Genomic DNA, 12,899 nt, shown 5'->3' on the forward strand with positions numbered 1-12,899 from the left:
TCCTCACTGTACAGTCATAATCAAGTGAACTTACAAATAATAAAAAAATAACAATATATGAAAAATTGTGGGCTCCAGGCCATTCACAAAAACCAAAACAAACAAACAAACAAACAAAAAAAAAAAACAGGTAAAGAGGGGCAAAAACCTAACCTCCTCCGACTTTGTTGGGGAAGGTCAATATACGGATATGATTCAAATATTTATAGATGGACCTAAAGATCCAGTCACAGGAAAGACAAGAACAGCGGCTTATGTTCCCCAGTTTCATAAATCAATCAGAAAAAGACTGTCAGATCTGTCTTTTCTGTTGAACTGCGAGTAATTTTGCTCACACTGTGGTGGGTAGAGGGGGTGAAGTTCAGTCATCATGACATCTGTTTAGATTCAATGGCAACATGACAGCATTTCAAATGGCAAATCTGTTTGCAGGCCAGACCTGATTCTTCAAACAACAGAATATTTCAGTATGTTTCATGTGGGTTCCATGTCATTCTGAAATTGAGGGTAACAATGTAGCAGATCAGCTAGTGAAAGCAGTTCTGAAATCAGAAATACAGATCAACATTCCACTTAGCAAATCTGAAGTCAAAACGATCAAGACAGAAATGAACAAAGCGTGACAAAATCAACGGGACAGAGAATCTAAGGGTCGGTTTTTACATAAAATTCAGGGACAGGTTGGATCAAGGAGACAGGAGAAATGGAGTCACAGGGAGGAAGAAGTAATCACATGACTACGTATAGATCACACAGGTTTAAATCAAACTCGCTGCCAACTTGGCAACTTTCTCACTAAATCTGTAACTTTCCAAACCCTCTTGATGACTTATTTTCTCAAAAGCGACTAATGACAAATCTAGCTACTTTTCCTGGTGTCACTGGAGACTTTTCTAGTGTTTGGCAACTCACAAGTGAAAGCAGTCTCTATTGTCACCGAGCGGCAGCGGGTCCAGAAAGATATATAAAAAAAAAAGATAGAAAGAGATAGAAATTAGATAATAAAAATTAGATAACAACAAAAGTAAAGGCATTCTTTAGCATTAATTCTCATCACATTTGGGAGAGTCTATAAACACAACACTGCTTATATATTGTTGAAATTCAGCCAGAAGTCCATGTAAATTCCTTTTCTATACTCTGCATTTATTAATAGGGAATTTACCAAACAATATTAAACACCAAACACCTTCTTTTTTTTCTTCCTCCCCTTCCTTATCTCAGACTCCATTAACGCTCCACATCCAAACAATTGGTGGCGGTAATGCACCGTGTCGCTTTCCAAGCCGCCAAAATGCTCAACAGAAGAAGAATCACATGACCTAGATTGACGAATCAGAAGCACTACAGCTCCATTAGCCACCACCGTTCAAACGCACCACAAAGAACCACAATAACTTTGTGTACGTTTATTCAAGCACATTTCCTGTAGATGCTTTTAAATAATGGTGAATTACTAAACCGGCCAACCAGTGTAAAGTGAAATCTGCCGGTAAAAGTTTGCGTTGTCTGACCAATCTGTGCCAAGAGCCCCTAGCTTTAACATATCGGCCCTTCTCTGTAGCAGGAGGTGGTAAAATCACAAGTCAGAAATTCAATACATCCACTTGGGAAATGATTCACAATATTAATAACAGCATTTTGGCGTCAAAATGAATCCTATATCTTGAAAATAACCCCCCACCCCTTGAATGTAACAAAAAAGGGTCTATTTTCAATTATCTGGCTGTTCCGCTATGTGAAAAGTTTGTCCATGCTCTTCAAAAACTTTATAAACACAATTCTTTCACAAAGGTTTTATTTCAGTAACACTGTGTGAATAACTTAGGAGGAGGCCATGCTCTTCGAAAACTTTAAAAACATAAACCATTGTCAAAGGTTTTATTTCAGTCACACTGTGTGAATAACAGAACTTAGGAGGAGGCCAGCTTGTCAAGGCTTTGCTGGAATTTTTCATACTCCAGTATGGTTCTGTCACTTTTCTTGCCCAAGTAGGACATCAGGGCTTGGCCAAACTCTTGAGCTGACTTCATCCTTCTTTTCCCACTTGGTAATGTCACCTGGATTCGGAAGATTAGATCAACTTTCGGCAGAAGTGTAGTACTTTCTCTGGCAAACTGAACCTCCAGTTTCATCCCTTGCTGTTTGGCGTTGTCACCCACAGTTGTTTCTATGAGGAACTTTTCAACTTCCTCACTATCAGTGAAGGGGCCACCACAAGATCCCAGTTTGTCCAACATGTCAAGCCTCTTCCTCTCATTTCTCTGAGCCATCTCCTGCTTCTGCTCTGCTCCCTTCTCAAACTTCTTTTTCATATTCTTACTCCAGGTCAGTTCAAGCTTCCTTTTTGCTTGGACAGCTGCCTTGAATCCCCTAAAAGATGGAATCTGGCCAGCCCTCAACTCCTGGTTCTTCTGTAAGATAAGTGACCTACTGACTGCATTTAAAGTGCTTAACTTTTCCACACTGTCTCTCCATACCTATGTTGTGCACAGGGGTTTCATCGACCTTTGCTGCCTGGTCACTCACAGGATATTGCATTGGGAATGCCCCCTCATCAATCCCATAGTCCCTCCTCTGCCTGGCCAGAACAATCTGCAGATGAGGCTGTGTGTACTTCCTCAGTTAAATCCGACACTGCTCTCAAGACTTCCTCAATGTAGTTCTTCTTAACACCAGTTAATAGATCATTTGATACAACAGGGTACTCGGGCTTTGTAAATCTTGTGAAGTCATCACTGACGGGATTAGCTAAGCCTGTGTGTAGTCCTTTGTAGAATGCCCTGAGTTCAGTATGAGTAGCACCCTTCTCTATCTAATATTTCAAAAGATGTTAAAATTACAGTATATATTGCAGTTTTCTTTTTTGCATGGGGTGGGGGGGGGTTTGTCATGGTAGACACCCACTTCCTATATGAAATATCTTCCAAATTACACAATGCACAATCTCTGAAGTGGATGTAAGCATATTTGAAAAAAATATATTTTCTACCATTACCACCTCCTGCTATTCTCTGGAAGAGTTTGCGTTTTTACAATGTTGGTATAAAATAAGGTTTAATGAACAAACCTTCTCTGTGTCAGTGAGCTTGAAAACTGCATCCAGCACTTTGAGTCGTGTCTTCTGATTTTTTTTCCCCCCTAATTATTAGCAGGTTAGCCGCTGTGTCCCTTCTCAGCTGTCGTGTTTTCGCTTCAACTTCGTCTTGTCTTCTTCCGCTTTATTGTGAGTTTTTGTGGTTCTGGAGCTCGTTAAGATACATATTAGAGGTTCGGAGAGTGAAGTTTGAGCTGGTCCAAAGAAATTTCCAGGGTTTCGGACTAGCTAGTGGCTTCGGAAGCTAGCAACAAAGCATTTTTTCTTTGCCGGTGGAAACCAGCGTATAGGTGCATGAGCGCCACCTATTGTGTGGGAGTGTGGAGTGCCTTAACTCTTAAAAAAAGAAAAAGATAACAGAAGAAAAGGGAAAATGAAAAGAAGATGAATACAAGGAAGAACTAACGATGAAGAAGAGGGAAAAAAGAAATGGGAAAGGAAAAATAACTTGCGGCTTTCAAACAGTGAAAGAAGAAAAGGTCTTTATTTATGTGGGTAGCCAACAAAAGCACTATGCTAATTGTGGAAGGGTCTACAGTATGTCGCTCCACTTCCCCTGTTCAATGTGCCAGTTGGGACCTTGGCTGTGATGAGGAAACAAACTTGGATTACTGGTGTCTCAGTCCAACGTGCAAACCATTGCACCACCACCTTTAGCCTCCAACTTACTCAAGGAAACATCCATGATGTCTGCTTGAATCAGAGTCTGCTTTGCCAATGTGCCCAGTTTTATTGCCCCTTATCCATCTATGAGCCCAACCCACATAAACATAATCACACTCTTTGTCTTGTAACACCTGTACAGAGTTTCATACATCGCCTTTACAATATCCTAACTACTGTTTGATGAACACAACAACAACCACAGTAACAGATACCACTAAGGTTGATTCCGTGGATTAGGATCCTTTGAGGTTAGAGCTGACGGTAGAGAAGACTGAATCTTCGACTGGACTGGGTTGCTTGACGTGACGACGTTTCGCTTCAAATCGCAGAAGCTTCCTCAGCTAAAATTCTTGCTCTGGTGGTCTGACTTCTGTCTTGACTCTTGTAGAGAAGAATAATCAGAAGTCACAAAAGCTGGAGTTTTAAACCTAACCAGACCCCTTCTACGGAGAGGCAGGCTACTATAGGCTAGTGACTAAACAATAGCTCTAATTAGCACCTATTCTGCTCTAGTTAGCACCCTCCTAATAACAGGGCAGCTGTCCCTCCTAATGATGGGATGGACCCTCTCCTGATGGCTTCCTTGACGACTCTGCTGATGACGTGAATGACTCATTACCATGAACAAAAGACTGAAACTGCTTTGACCTGAGTACCCCATTGTAAACAGGGGATAAAGCGTGTCTCAGACCCCCTCCCCAGTTAAGGCTGGGGAGGGGTCTTTAAAAATGCCATTAACCAATAATGTACAAAAATTGGAGCAGCTTTAACTTTTGACCCCTGTACAAACTGAAACTGACCTTTGTCACCATTTTTGCTGTTTTTACCCCATAACTCCAGAACATTCAGCATACATAGTCCAAACTATACCTTTTTGGAATTGTTATGATCAGACAAATAATGTGATATAATTTCCAACATGATTCGAGCATTTTTAAATTTTGACCCTGTGTAATTATTTATTGACCCCTGTAGCTCATTAGAGGTCAGCTCCAGGATGGCTCCATATCTGAAGATAAACATTAGTTAATTTAGAACATGTGTGCCAAAATCCATCCTTTTATCACAAAATGAACAATTTTTATGGAAATTTTAGCTAAGCTGCACAACTACGAGAAGAGAGTGATCACTATATTCATGCCTGGAACAAAAAACTTGACTTATTCTCTGGACCATTCACTGGTTCTAACCACTGTGTTATCTTTCGGACGCGGTCGGAGCACCGACCCAGCGTTTGAAAGGACCCAGCATAAAATAAGCAGAGCACGGTTCAAAAGATAACAGAATTTAATAAACATAACAGTGGGTGCGGTGCTAAACAACTAAAAAGTCCGCGGTCTGGTGAGGTGGAAACACGGCGCGCTCTCAACAGCGCAAACGGTCCGGAGCCACAACAGTTCGGACCCAGGGACCCCACCGACACCCCCCAGGTGGCCGCGACAAACCGAGTCTGTGAAGAAAGAAAACATGAGGTGAGTCCAACTCCACACAGAGAGACACAACTCAAAGGTGCACGCAATCAGCAAACACTTCCTGGCTTAAATCTATACATCAGCTTCTCACCCTGCAGGCACGGAACAACTCAGTTCAAATCTCCACTGCAGCAGAAGCTGATTAGACAATTAGCATAACGTGACAGCTCACTAACACAAGGTGTGAGGGACACCAAATCCACTGTCATTTCTTCATAAAAGTCACCAAAACCAAATTACCTCAGGAAGTGTGCTGAAGAGCATGAGACCTCACCCAATCCTCCTTCACAGACTGTGGCGTCAAACCTGGAGCGGTCTCTGCGTCCGTGATGGTGAGATTGTTCTCCTGACGTCGATCTCACACGTCTGCTCACAAGGTCGAGTCTCTGGCAATCACACACTGTGCATTCAAGGTTTAAATGCAACAATCTCTGATTATGACAAAATACACCACAGCTGTGAGTCCTGATGACCTGCATGTGAAAACAAGCCTCAGGTGTTCAGGGAGAGGTCCTGATGCTCAGCCACTCAGTCCTGAATGCATACCACCTGGTGGGAGAAACAGAAAACAAAAACCAAGCCAGCCAAACACCCCAGCCCACAACACACTGCCTCTGAAATTCAAGACAAGGCACTATTAAAGGATTATTAACTGAGCGCAAGATCTGTACGTGCAAAAAACACAGAGGTCTGATATTCCCGTACAGACCGAGCAGGCGAGGTTAATAATTCATTCATTATATCAAATCAAATCAAATCAATTTTATTTATGTAGCGCCAAATCACAACAAACAGTTGCCCCAAGGCACTTTATATTGTAAGGCAAAGCCATACAATAATTACAGAAAAACCCCAACGGTCAAAACGACCCTCTGTGAGCAAGCACTTGGCGACAGTGGGAAGGAAAAACTCCCTTTTAACAGGAAGAAACCTCCAGCAGAACCAGGCTCAGGGAGGGGCAGTCTTCTGCTGGGACTGGTTGGGGCTGAGGGAGAGAACCAGGAAAAAGACATGCTGTGGAGGGGAGCAGAGATCAATCACTAATGATTAAATGCAGAGTGGTGCATACAGAGCAAAAAGAGAAAGAAACACTCAGTGCATCATGGGAACCCCCCAGCAGTCTAAGTCTATAGCAGCATAACTAAGGGATGGTTCAGGGTCACCTGATTCAGCCCTAACTATAAGCTTTAGCAAAAAGGAAAGTTTTAAGCCTAATCTTAAAAGTAGAGAGGGTGTCTGTCTCCCTGATCTGAATTGGGAGCTGGTTCCACAGGAGAGGAGCCTGAAAGCTGAAGGCTCTGCCTCCCATTCTACTCTTACAAACCCTAGGAACTACAAGTAAGCCTGCAGTATGAGAGCGAAGCGCTCTATTGGGGTGATATGGTACTACGAGGTCCCTAAGATAAGATGGGACCTGATTATTCAAAACCTTATAAGTAAGAAGAAGAATTTTAAATTCTATTCTAGAATTAACAGGAAGCCAATGAAGAGAAGCCAATATGGGTGAGATATGCTCTCTCCTTCTAGTCCCCGTTAGTACTCTAGCTGCAGCATTTTGAATTAATTGAAGGCGTTTCAGGGAACTTTTAGGACAACCTGATAATAATGAATTAATATGGCTGTTATATATACTTACGGTATCACCCGAATATGAAAGCTGCTGATGGTTTTGGGCTTGTAGTCAGACCAGTTTGCTTCACCTCCATGAAGAACTTGCTAACAGATGGTTCGGTCATTAGCTGGTAAACTTTCAATCTGTGTTTTTTCCAATGCTGTTTAGATATTTATGGAGTATGTTCATGTCCGATTTGGTTTTTCAAATGGTGTTTTTGGTTTTCTGGTTTATAAAGAATGTGATACGTGTTCTGGACCGATTGTCATGGTAACCAGTCTGATATGGGAAAATATCAGACGGTAAATCAGCCAATCAGTGCCTTGCAGCCATATGATAATACGTTTTATACATGCAATATTACTCTTTCAGCATCATACAAAAATGAACAGTAAAACTAAGATTATTACAATTGCAGTCATTTCTTCAAGTAAAAAGTGTTTCATATGTCTGTAAAGAATTTGTCAAATAAAACGTCCAACTCCAGGTGTCCAGTTGGTGTCCAGATAACCAGCTTGGAGGTCTGCAGTTTCATAAACATCACTGTTAACTGGACCTGGAGGGATGTAAAATAAAGTGTAAAAATATGGCTTAGAGTTTATTTTAATGAAGGCTCACATGTATTCTGTCACATCAGTTCATATATTATAACTAACAAAATGTATCTGCCTGGAGATCTGCCTTGACCTGCTCTGTGATGAGGGACTTTAAGGCTTTTTCTGGCCTCTACGACCGCCTTAAGGTAAATAAGTTGTGTCCCAAGACCTCTTTAAGCAGAACTGGACCAACCTTATTACTGTGCAGGTCCTGATACATCTCAGAGCTTCTCAGATTGTTCATTCCCTCCCCGTCCAAAGCGAGAGTTAAGAAAGGAGCGAAAAATGCTACCGTATACCATCTTAGGCCACTTCTTCATGTCGTCCTCTCACCTCTCTATATTTGTTGACAGTGGGTGTGTAATGTCTCATTTGAAGTGTGATGGTTGCTGTTCCCACATGGTTTACGTCTCTAAGTCTTGTAGAAAGTGGATTAGCATGAACAGTAACATGTAAACAAATGCTGGTTCCAGTTCATACCAGAAGTATTACCCATAATTCACGCAAGGCCTCATGGGAGCTAGGAATAAGGTGGACAAAGTCAGCCTTTTGGAAGTGCAGTATGATTGTGCTAAAACTATCAAAGTTGTGCTGTGTTAAGAAGTGTTATTTGAAGAGTTTCAGTCAGGTTTTAGAATTCATCATAGTACAGAAACAGTATTAGTGAAGGTTACAAATGATCTTCTTATGGCCTCAGACAGTGGACTCATCTCTGTGCTTGTTCTGTTAGACCTCAGTGCTGCTTTTGATACTGTTGACCATAAAATTTTATTACAGAGATTAGAGCATGCCATAGGTATTAAAGGCACTGCACTGCAGTGGTTTGAATCATATTTATCTAATAGATTATAATTTGTTCATGTAAATGGGGAATCTTCTTCACAGACTAAGGTTAATTATGGAGTTCCACAAGGTTCTGTGCTAGGACCAATTTTATTCACTTTATACATGTTTCCCTTAGGCAGTATTATTAGACGGCATTGCTTAAATTTTCATTGTTACGCAGATGATACCCAGCTTTATCTATCCATGAAGCCAGAGGACACACACCAATTAGCTAAACTGCAGGATTGTCTTACAGACATAAAGACATGGATGACCTCTAATTTCCTGCTTTTAAACTCAGATAAAACTGAAGTTATTGTACTTGGCCCCACAAATCTTAGAAACATGGTGTCTAACCAGATCCTTACTCTGGATGGCATTACCCTGACCTCTAGTAATACTGTGAGAAATCTTGGAGTCATTTTTGATCAGGATATGTCATTCAATGCGCATATTAAACAAATATGTAGGACTGCTTTTTTGCATTTAAGCAATATCTCTAAAATTAGAAAGGTCTTGTCTCAGAGTGATGCTGAAAAACTAATTCATGCATTTATTTCCTCTAGGCTGGACTATTGTAATTCATTATTATCAGGTTGTCCTAAAAGTTCCCTGAAAAGCCTTCAGTTAATTCAAAATGCTGCAGCTAGAGTACTAACGGGGACTAGAAGGAGAGAGAATATCTCACCCATATTGGCCTCTCTTCATTGGCTTCCTGTTAATTCTAGAATAGAATTTAAAATTCTTCTTCTTACTTATAAGGTTTGAATAATCAGGTCCCATCTTATCTTAGGGACCTCATAGTACCATATCACCCCAATAGAGCGCTTCGCTCTCAGACTGCAGGCTTACTTGTAGTTCCTAGGGTTTGTAAGAGTAGAATGGGAGGCAGAGCCTTCAGCTTTCAGGCTCCTCTCCTGTGGAACCTGCTCCCAATTCGGATCAGGGAGACAGACACCCTCTCTACTTTTAAGATTAGGCTTAAAACTTTCCTTTTTGCTAAAGCTTATAGTTAGGGCTGGATCAGGTGACCCTGAACCATCCCTTAGTTATGCTGCTATAGACTTAGACTGCTGGGGGGTTCCCATGATGCACTGAGTGTTTCTTTCTCTTTTTGCTCTGTATGCACCACTCTGCATTTAATCATTAGTGATTGATGTCTGCTCTCTTCCACAGCATGTCTTTTTCCTGGTTCTCTCCCTCAGCCCCAACCAGTCCCAGCAGAAGACTGCCCCTCCCTGAGCCTGGTTCTGCTGGAGGTTTCTTCCTGTTAAAAGGGAGTTTTTCCTTCCCACTGTTGCCAAGTGCTTGCTCACAGGGGTTCGTTTTGACTGTTGGGGTTTTTTCGTAATTATTGTATGGCCTTGCCTTACAATATAAGGCGCCTTGGGGCAACTGTTTGTTGTGATTTGGCGCTATATAAATAAAATTGATTGATTAATTGATTGAGTGAAATGTTATTATTATTTGATTTGATTTAAGATATTTGTGTATATTTTGATTACTCTCATCACTCATCTTCAACCGCTTATCTGGGATGGGGTCACGGGGGCAACAGCTCCAGCAGGGAACCCCAGAATTCCCTTTTGATTATTTTATTTTTCATTTTATTGTTTCACGTTTTGTATTGTATTGACTTAAAATGTGACGATTCCGCATACTTTCATACAGTACGTGGCAGTATGCACCTCTAAAGCTGGTTTAAGGCCACTAAACTCTAAAAAGTTTCATTTTATTTATTTAAATAGATGCAGTGCGTTTTATGTATTCTGATTTTTTTTTTTTTTTTTTAATAATTCCTCACAGATTTTGAGATTGTGAGGTGACCAATCTGTATCGCCTCTTGTTGCAGAGAAAATAATGGTTTGCACTGCATTGATTTGAATTTGTGTTTTAAAATTAACGTGCAATTGCAGTGAATATGATTATACTTTATACTTTTATTTTTTGTATTTTTTAAAAGAAAAACATTTCTTGAAAAGATAATTATTTTACACGGCGTAAAATCTACAGAACGAAGAGGAAAAAAACTACAAATCGGTGCCATATTTCGTCTGACTCGTATTGATGGCGTCACTGGGTGGTGATTGGACGAGAGTGACTGCACTGCCCAAAAAGGAAAAGGGGGGAGGACTTGCAGCTGTCAAGAAAAAAAAAAAAAACACAGTTAAACATTTCATTCTTAAATGTAAAAATAAGACCTGTCCTGTCAGGAGGACGAAAACAAAATAAAAAAATATAAATAAATAAATCCCCGCCCCCATCATTTTAATCTGCTTTCCCCACTTCGGCCAGGCGGTGGCAATGTTTCACCTGAAAAACACGGATGAGACCATCGAGTGTGTAGTGTCGGCACAAACCATTAGCAGGATGGGGGTGTCAGAGTTACTCACGGGTTCGCTGACACCCCCATCCTCCGAATGGTTTGTGCCGACACTACACACTCAACCCACTCTCTCATATCACGCGCACCACCACTAGATTAATTGGACGCTCTCGTTTTGGCCAAACAACTGTCCAGTTTCTGGATAGTCTGTATTAGTACGCGCCCGCGGCCGATGTGCTTGATGAATTCCTCCGCAAAAAGTAGTTCGCAGATAACGTGATATATATTCCTGTGAAATAATGAGTATATCTCATCTAAATGAATTCCAAAATTTACCAGTAATAAAATTATAACAATAACTTAAGTTTTAAGAGTGATCATAATAAATGTTTAAGAGGCTTAAAGTTTATGAGCAACTTCACTTATCGCTCAAGCACATTGTAAACATTGAGTTTGATATGGAAGAGTTCAGTAAGATATGATTGGAATGTTTTGATTACCATTTACAGTTGGCAATGAAAGACTTGGGTGTTAACTTTGTGTTAGTCCGAACAAGAAGCTGCACTGAAAGAGATCTATCTGGGAAGAGACACATTCTGTGTGTTGTAGCTCCATCGAGAACAGCACGCTCTGAGTGGTGTGGCCAAAGTAGTCCGGCGAGCTCAATCTGTGGGCCAAATGCCAAAATAGCAGATGTCGTTACAACAAGAGCAGCACGCTGCGTAGGGTGAGGGTGAATCAACTCGTGAGTTAGTCCCACCCGAAAAAGACAAGGGGTTTTCTTGGGAGATACTAAATCACGGGTGGAGTGTGGGAGTGTCAGCACAAACCATAACCCTTTTCACACATACTGTACTCTCATGAGTGCCACTAGCTTAGCTTATGACAGAGACTTTGATTATTTTTCCTGTTGGAGTACTGATTCCTTGAAAGATGTTTTGTGAAAACATGTTACTGGTGTCCAAGGAAGAAAAACTGAAGTTTATGCTGCACATGAACTGAAAATTCAGGTTTTGCCTGATTCGACCCACTGCTGAACGAGACAGCGTCTATTTGGAAACATAGAATCAGCTGATCACTGTTTCGCTTTGCAGACCTCAATAAATCTTGTGCACTACGTTCGTGTGTGAAATAAATTATTTGTGAAGAATAAAATAAAATTAATCATGGATCTGGTTGGTGAATAGCAGCTGAATGGTGTCTCTAGTAAATAATCATGAAGTAACTGCCTGGTCCATTTCCCTGCATGTTCTGTGTCATTTATTAGGTTTATAGGCACATGTGTCTGTGATTTGGATCAATGAATAATGAACACAAGTGGGAAAAATGTACGATTTATATCACAACAGAGCGGTGACAGATTACGCTGCCTATTAAAAAGATGCCGAAGGGAAATCATTCCCTGATATCGGAACTCAAGTCCAGCTGGCTGGAAAATAAAAGCGGCATGACTCGATGGCCACCTGCAAATGACACTTAAGGCACATTGATACTTGACTGCCACACAATTCGCTGGGCCATCGCGACCCGCTGGATGCCGTTGGACCCTGCGTTATATAAAATAATTATTTCGTAGGGGATTAATTACTTTCTCTAAGACACTGTCTGATAAAACCATCTCTAATTGCTACGGAAACAGAGGAATTTTCTAAAGCTGTAGCTGTGGGCTTCATGGGGTGGAGAAAGCGTTTGGGATAATCTCAAAAGTAATTATTTATAATATTTAAGGCTTGATAAAACAGTTGCATTTTCACTCATCCTTATAAGTATCTGTAAAATTATGTTTATTATGGATTTGGACAGTTGTTTGATTGACGCTGTCACTGACCGACCGAGCGTCTGTTTGTTTTTACACCTCTCGATCTTTGAACCAACCTAGTCGTGTATGCGCATTCCGAGTGTGAACAGTCTTATTTGGAGGATGGGGGTTTCAGCAGAAACCCCTTTAAACCGGCATGTCGACAGGTGTCACAGACTGAACAGTCCCCCCTAAAAAAAGGTCCACCCTGCCTTCACTGCGTATGCGTCATTTCTGTGTGTCAGCCGTGGTTCACCGATTATCACCTAGTTTGTTTCAAACTGCACTCTAGTCATCTATCTAAGTGACAGATATCTGAAGCTTTTGTAAAACAATCATTTCCACATAAATTCAGCATTATTTCATAATAAAGGACAGAGGAAGCGATCAGCGTGCCGCAGCTGCTGCTGCGTTCATTGCGCCTCCGTCATTTCAAAGCATCAGTAGCGGCTCACTGATTATTGCCTCGTTTCTGCTTAAAACTGACTTTAGAATGATTAAAGAGGT

General features: G+C 41.0%; 2 protein-coding genes across 4 annotated transcripts in view; both read right to left on the reverse strand.

The window, feature by feature from the left end:
- The window catches only part of LOC117504827 (zinc finger protein 135-like), a 70,681-nt gene extending 67,358 nt beyond the window's left edge, over positions 1 to 3,323 (reverse strand). The window contains exons 1-2 of one of the 3 annotated variants that reach the window (XM_034164368.1): positions 3,071 to 3,180; positions 913 to 927 (exon numbers count right to left, since the gene is read on the reverse strand). The gene's annotated coding sequence lies outside the window, so the exon portion shown is untranslated. Of the gene's footprint in view, positions 1 to 912; positions 928 to 3,070; positions 3,181 to 3,204 lie in introns of those variants that run through there. The other 2 variants (XM_034164367.1, XM_034164369.1) reach the window with 2 other exon arrangements.
- Positions 1 to 12,899, reverse strand: part of LOC117504829 — a 252,950-nt gene that overhangs the window by 139,938 nt on the left and 100,113 nt on the right. The gene's annotated exons all lie outside the window — the stretch shown is intronic.

This window comes from Thalassophryne amazonica, chromosome 23 (assembly GCF_902500255.1).
Source record: "Thalassophryne amazonica chromosome 23, fThaAma1.1, whole genome shotgun sequence".
Classification (NCBI taxonomy): Eukaryota; Metazoa; Chordata; class Actinopteri; order Batrachoidiformes; family Batrachoididae; genus Thalassophryne; species Thalassophryne amazonica.